This window comes from Zeugodacus cucurbitae, chromosome 4 (genome assembly GCF_028554725.1).
Source record: "Zeugodacus cucurbitae isolate PBARC_wt_2022May chromosome 4, idZeuCucr1.2, whole genome shotgun sequence".
Taxonomy (NCBI): Eukaryota; Metazoa; Arthropoda; class Insecta; order Diptera; family Tephritidae; genus Zeugodacus; species Zeugodacus cucurbitae.
The window spans coordinates 30,005,436-30,012,534 of NC_071669.1; the positions used below are offsets into that span (position 1 = coordinate 30,005,436).

Here is a 7,099-nt window from a genome sequence, read left to right on the forward strand (position 1 = left end):
AACTTTTTAACGGCCAACGCAGAGTATTTCAACCAAAAGTCTCATAAACTAGTTGAGAATTCGCAGAAATGAAACAGAAACGAAAAAAACTCATGTGAATATGTTTATACGTACACATGTGAATATGTCACCAACCAAAAATTTAAACATTGTTCTACAAAAACAAGATTTACTCAAATAGCACAAGCAAGTGCTTTAAGTTCTCTGCTTTACTCTCATTCACTCTCTCTCTCTCGCTTGTTTAACGCTATAGGTTGCGCAACCAACAATTATCGCAACCTTTTCCGAAGTCGTATAAAAAGTATAACTTCAAAAAGGGCGATCCAGAATATCAGTGCATTACAATAAGAGAAACTTCCGCTGAAGTAAGTTTACAAGCACTATTAAACCACACAGCAGAACGATTAATACAAATTCATGAAAACCGTATTGACTCGTTAATTAAACAAAAACTCCAACTGTATACTAAATGGGGATTTGATGGAAGCTCTGATCACAGTTCGTACAAGCAAGCTTTTCATATATGTGATGGTATCGATTCCTCCGTATTTTTAACCACAATTGTGCCTCTCAAACTTATGTTGGCTGAACAAGAAATTTGGAAAAATCCTCGACCATCATCAACTAGATTTTGTAGGCCCCTAAAAATTGAATTTGTGAAGGAAACCAAATCTGTGGCGGTGCAGAACTTTGCACAAATACTACATTTATAGTGTGGCAGCCCCATTCTAAAAATCGCCAAAATCGGACCATATGTTTTCAAGGCCCCATATATCGAATACATGAGGACCTCGGTGCTTCTAACCTAATATTATGGTTTTCAACTTTCAATGGACTTTATATAATATATATGACGAATATGTGGGTCAAATTGTGTATTATATAATATTAATTAAGTTAAATAAATAAATTGCGAGAGTATAAAATGTTCGGTTACTCCCGAACTTAGTCCTTCCTTACTTGTTCTTCATACATTCGATTATCCGAATGCCTATCGACAGCAATTAGTCCGGTTAATCGAGTTTCTACTGTATCTATAAAAAAAAACATTGCGGGTACTTAAACCTGACTTCCATATACTGTCCACCTCGTTTTAAAATTACAGAGAGCGAATTAAAAGACTTTTTTCAAACTCTAGGTCATTGATTTCTAGCAGGTGGAGATTACAATGCAAAATATATGTATTGGGGCTCACGACTTATTAATCCGAAAGGGCGACAGTTGTATCATACTATTATAAATAGGCGCAATAACCTTGATATAATATCCCCGGGTAAGCCCACATATTGGCCTATTGATCGCAAAAAATACCAGATTTAATTGATTTTGCTGTAATCAAATCAAATATAGATAAATCCCATATAACAGTAGATATATGTACTGACCTATCTTCTGATCGCTCTCCTATACTAATAAAGTTATTTGAACAACCCATATTTGTTGCCTAACATCTCACAAAACGAACTGGCTAAAATACAAAAAATAATATTGAATACAAAATAAATACAGAAGGAGATATTGACGAAAGTATAAGGGAACTCAATGAAATAATTATTAACGCAGCGGTCTTAGAAACACCAAATAAAAACCAGTTGCCAGTTGGTCTCAGAAAATTCAGTAACAGAGAAATAGAACAGTTTATAAAAAAGACGTGCTAGACGAGAATGGCAGATAAATCGCTCCCCTTCCACTCAGCTTCAATTCAAATCTTCTGTACGCAAATTAAAAAAAGCGCTTAAACGTGAGGAAGAATTCAACAATGAAATATATATAAAGAAGCTGTGTCCAAACTCAAGCAGGCAAAATTCACTATGGAAAGCCAAAAAGTCCATGAAGCCACCAGTCGACTCCAACATGCCTATACGAGACTTGGGTGGAAAATGGGCTCGAAGTTACCAGGAAAAGGTTACTTGTTTTACAAATCACCTAGGAAAGGTATATCAACCAAATTGCCCAAGAATAACTTTAAGTTGTCAATCTTACCTAACACAGCAAATGAGTCGCCCGAGTCCTTTAAGACTTCACCTCCAGATGTCTCCTTTCCTCTACGAAAATAATGTAATACCAACGCCCCGAATTGGTTCAAAACATAGTACAATAGAACAAGCAAATAGAATAACTAACGAATTAAGAAAAGCATTCGAGCACAGAGAGCACTGTTCAGCTATATTTCTGTGACGTAGCTCAGGTATTTGATAAGGTGTGGCATGAAGGGCTTTTATATAAGATTAAAAACATTCTACCTTTAGAATTGTATAAAATACTGGAGTCCTATTTTAAAAAAATACACAATTTATGATGAAAGTAGGATACTTCATATCTGATGAACGACAGACAAGGGCTGGAGTACCACAGGGCAGTATTTTAGGCCCAACTCTGTACATCATATATACTGCTGATCTTCCAACAGCTAATAATGTTCGCCTCAAGCGAATAAAGTTACCTATCTTGGTATTCACCTAGATAGAAGGCTTACGCGGAGAAAACATATATATATATATATATTTGGCGTGGGAACCGCTTTAAGCGATTATAGCCGAATCCACCAGAGCGCGCCACTCATTCCTCCTTTTTGCTTTTTGGCGCCAACTGGAAACACCAAGTGAAGCCAGGTCACTTTGCACTTGGTCTTTCCACCGGAGTGGAGGTCGTTGCCAATGTTTAGAGGACCATAAATCTTGCGCAAAACCTTTCTCTCGAAAACCCCAAGAGTCGTCTCATCGGATGTTGTCATCGTCCACGCTTCAGCGCCATACATCAGGACGGGAATAATGAGCGACTTATAGAGTTTGATTTTGGTTCGTCGAGAGAGGACTTTACTTTTCAATTGCCTACTCAGTCCAAAGTAGCACCTGTTGGCAAGAGTGATTCTGCGTTGGATTTCAAGGCTGACATTGTTGGTGTTGTTAATGCTGGTTCCCAGATAAACGAAATTATCTACAACTTCAAAGTTATGACTGTCAACAGTGACGTGGGAGCCAAGACGCGATCGCAATTTGCAATTTGCAATTGCAAATAAGAGAGGCATATTGTTCTTTTACACTAACAAAATGTACAGTGAAGTTGCAATTGCAAATATGCAACACCATTTGCATCAGATTGTGAATTGCCCTACTGTACTTATTGACTGCATTATTATATATAATTATTTGTATAAAACCTTGATATTTATTCGTTAAAATCACCACTCCAGAAGTCGTTTTATCCATTGTAACCGAGCGATCATCGAAGAAACCTCATTTCTAATATTCCACAAGACAAAATTAGAAATGAAGTTCATAAACCTCACGCTGTCAGATAAAACGATATACCTCCTCATCGCGGGTGCTAATACTTTCGATTTGCAAAGAAAGTAAATGAAGATTGACTACAGAAATGATCCTGTGAAGTATAGTCTTAACTTTTTAACGGCCAACGCAGAGTATTTCAACCAAAAGTCTCATAAACTAGTTGAGAATTCGCAGAAATGAAACAGAAACGAAAAAAACTCATGTGAATATGTTTATACGTACACATGTGAATATGTCACCAACCAAAAATTTAAACATTGTTCTACAAAAACAAGATTTACTCAAATAGCACAAGCAAGTGCTTTAAGTTCTCTGCTTTACTCTCATTCACTCTCTCTCTCTCGCTTGTTTAACGCTATAGGTTGCGCAACCAACAATTATCGCAACCTTTTCCGAAGTCGTATAAAAAGTATAACTTCAAAAAGGGCGATCCAGAATATCAGTGCATTACAATAAGAGAAACTTCCGCTGAAGTAAGTTTACAAGCACTATTAAACCACACAGCAGAACGATTAATACAAATTCATGAAAACCGTATTGACTCGTTAATTAAACAAAAACTCCAACTGTATACTAAATGGGGATTTGATGGAAGCTCTGATCACAGTTCGTACAAGCAAGCTTTTCATATATGTGATGGTATCGATTCCTCCGTATTTTTAACCACAATTGTGCCTCTCAAACTTATGTTGGCTGAACAAGAAATTTGGAAAAATCCTCGACCATCATCAACTAGATTTTGTAGGCCCCTAAAAATTGAATTTGTGAAGGAAACCAAATCTGTGGCGATTAAGAATTTAATTTGTACAACTATACTAGTTAATGACAAAGTTATATATGTGGATCACAAATTAATTTTGACAATGATTGATGGGAAGGTGTGCAATGCTTTAACTGGAACAACATCAACACAAAAGTGGTATTTATGTGGGGCAACTACTAAGGTTGTATTGTGTGAAAGACTAAAGCCCACCGTCAACGAACTGATTGGACCTTATCAGTGTGGCTTTAGACCTGGAAAATCCACAATGGACCAGATATTCACCATGCGCCAAATCTTGGAAAAGACCCGAGAGAGAAGAATCGATACTCACCATATTTTTATCGATTTTAAAGCTGCCTTCGATAGCACGAAAAGGAGCTGCCTTTATTCCGTGATGTCTGAATTTGGTATCCCTGCAAAACTAATACGGCTATGTAAGCTGACGTTGAGCAACACCAAAAGCTCCGTCAGGATCGGGAAGGACCTCTCCGAGCCGTTCGATACCAAACGAGGCTTCAGACAGGGTGACTCACTATCGTGCGACTTCTTCAATCTATTGCTGGAAAAAATAATACGAGCTGCAGAACTAAATAGAGAGGGTACAATCTTCTACAAGAGTGTACAGCTCCTGGCGTATGCCGATGATATTGATATCATCGGAAGCAACAACCGCGCCGTTTGTTCTGCGTTTTCCAGACTAGATAAAGAAGCGAAGCGTATGGGTCTGGTGGTGAATGAGGACAAGACGAAATATCTCCTGTCATCAAACAAACAGTCAGCGCACTCGCGTCTTGGCTCCCACGTCACTGTTGACAGTCATAACTTTGAAGTTGTAGATAATTTCGTTTATCTGGGAACCAGCATTAACAACACCAACAATGTCAGCCTTGAAATCCAACGCAGAATCACTCTTGCCAACAGGTGCTACTTTGGACTGAGTAGGCAATTGAAAAGTAAAGTCCTCTCTCGACGAACCAAAATCAAACTCTATAAGTCGCTCATTATTCCCGTCCTGATGTATGGCGCTGAAGCGTGGACGATGACAACATCCGATGAGACGACTCTTGGGGTTTTCGAGAGAAAGGTTTTGTGCAAGATTTATGGTCCTCTAAACATTGGCAACGGCGAATACCGCAGACGATGGAACGATGAGCTGTACGATTTATACGACGACATTGACATAGTTCAGCGGATAAAAAGACAGCGGCTACGCTGGCTAGGTCATGTTGTACGGATGGAAGAAAACACTCCAGCTCTGAAAGTATTCGATGCAGTACCCGCTGGAGGAAGCCGCGGAAGAGGACGACCTCCACTCCGGTGGAAAGACCAAGTGCAAAGTGACCTGGCTTCACTTGGTGTTTCCAGTTGGCGCCAAAAAGCAAAAAGGAGGAATGAGTGGCGCGCTCTGGTGGATTCGGCTATAATCGCTTAAAGCGGTTCCTACGCCAAATATATATATAAGGTCTATCGGTGATCTCAAGGAACAGAACAAAATTTACGAACGAATCAACGCTGGAAAGCCTCCATTCCAATTTGCAAATCCGTTCAAATCATCGTCGTCAAACAGAGTAACATCGAATTTCAATCCGGGGGATAGGAAGTGTTTTAGATGCGGAGAAAGTTCACACATGGCCAGAGATTGTCCACGGGGCAGATTCATCTGCTACAGTTGCGGAAGAGAAGGACATAAAGCATCCGAATGTAAAACTTTCGTCAGAGTCAACAAGCGAGAAAGGGAGTATGAATACAATGAGGAAGATATGCAGGAACAGCAATTTATTATTCAAAGATTTGATTTTTACGGCACCTAATAGGATGCCCCAAACGATGTCTGCATTTATTGATACTGGTTCCGATTTGTGTCTAATTCGGAATGATGCATTGTTGATGCTACGTATTTAGTTGGCATTGGCAACAGCGAATTGGCAACCATGGGCAGTTTTACGATGTCAATGGTTATAGACAATATACCTTTGGATGTTAAGTTTCATGTCGCAAATGAGCGTGATTTAAGTTATTATGCCGTGATAGGGAATGATATCCTGAAGCAAGTAGATTTGATCGTGACTGAGGAAGACGTTAAATTTTGCAAGAAAGGGTCGAAGCAGATAAAGGGAGTGCAGCAGAAGACCGGCAGAAGTGTTTGTATCGAAGAAGTTTTATCTGAGGCGTGTGGAGAAGAAGTTGGTGCCAAGGGGCACGTGGACGTGGTTGATGAAATGCGTGGACGCTGTGAGGTGTCGAAGGGTGTTTCAAAGGAACACGTGATGTGCGATAGAAGGCACGACATAACCGAAAATGGTGATACTGGAGAGTACGTGAGGACAGTCAGCGAACTGCGTGGACACAGCAAGGGGTCGGATGGTGCCATCAAGAGGTACGGAGGAGAATCAGAGTCAAAGAAGCACGTGGAAGAAGATAGTTGACTTCGCAAACATGGACGAGGGTCGAGTGGAACAATGGAAAAGTACAGCGTAAGCGTAAAAGAGCGCTTAGTTGCAGAGTCAACTACTAATAAGCGAGCCCAAGGAGCTGATAGTATGAAGCGTGGCGAGGCATCAACGTCTTTATACGGAAGTGCCGATATATGCGCAGTGAAGGGGAACAGTATGGAACAAGATGAAAATCGGATTGATGAATTGATTGGCGAGTTTGGAGAAATTTTTTTTTGGCTTCTGATATGAGTGTAGCATCACATATCGATCTACGGCATCTCAGTCACACACATGCGGTGATGATAGATAAGTTGATAACCGAGTATCGACCAGCGAAGAACGTCGCCTGTCGAGATGAAAATTGTAATGAAAGACAAAGAGCCGGTATACGAGAGGCCGAGGCGAGTATCCTACGCAGATAAGATTTGGGTCGATGAACAAGTTGGGCGATGGTTCGAAGAAGGGGTCATTAAACCCAGCACATCGGAATATGCATCACCAATTGTTCTGGTACCCTAAAAGAACGGTGAAAAAAGGATATGTTGCGATTATAGGAGATTGAATGCGAAAATACTAAGGGACAATTTCCCGATGCCATTGATGGATGAAGT

The 7,099-nt window shown here is 40.0% G+C and overlaps 1 non-coding gene across 1 annotated transcript; it reads right to left on the reverse strand.

Moving 5' to 3' along the window:
• Positions 1 to 3,183: 3,183 nt before the first annotated feature.
• On the reverse strand, positions 3,184 to 3,398 carry LOC128921845 (small nucleolar RNA U3). The gene has a single exon (XR_008471152.1). It is a non-coding gene; the product is annotated as a small nucleolar RNA U3 (small nucleolar RNA).
• Positions 3,399 to 7,099: the final 3,701 nt, after the last annotated feature.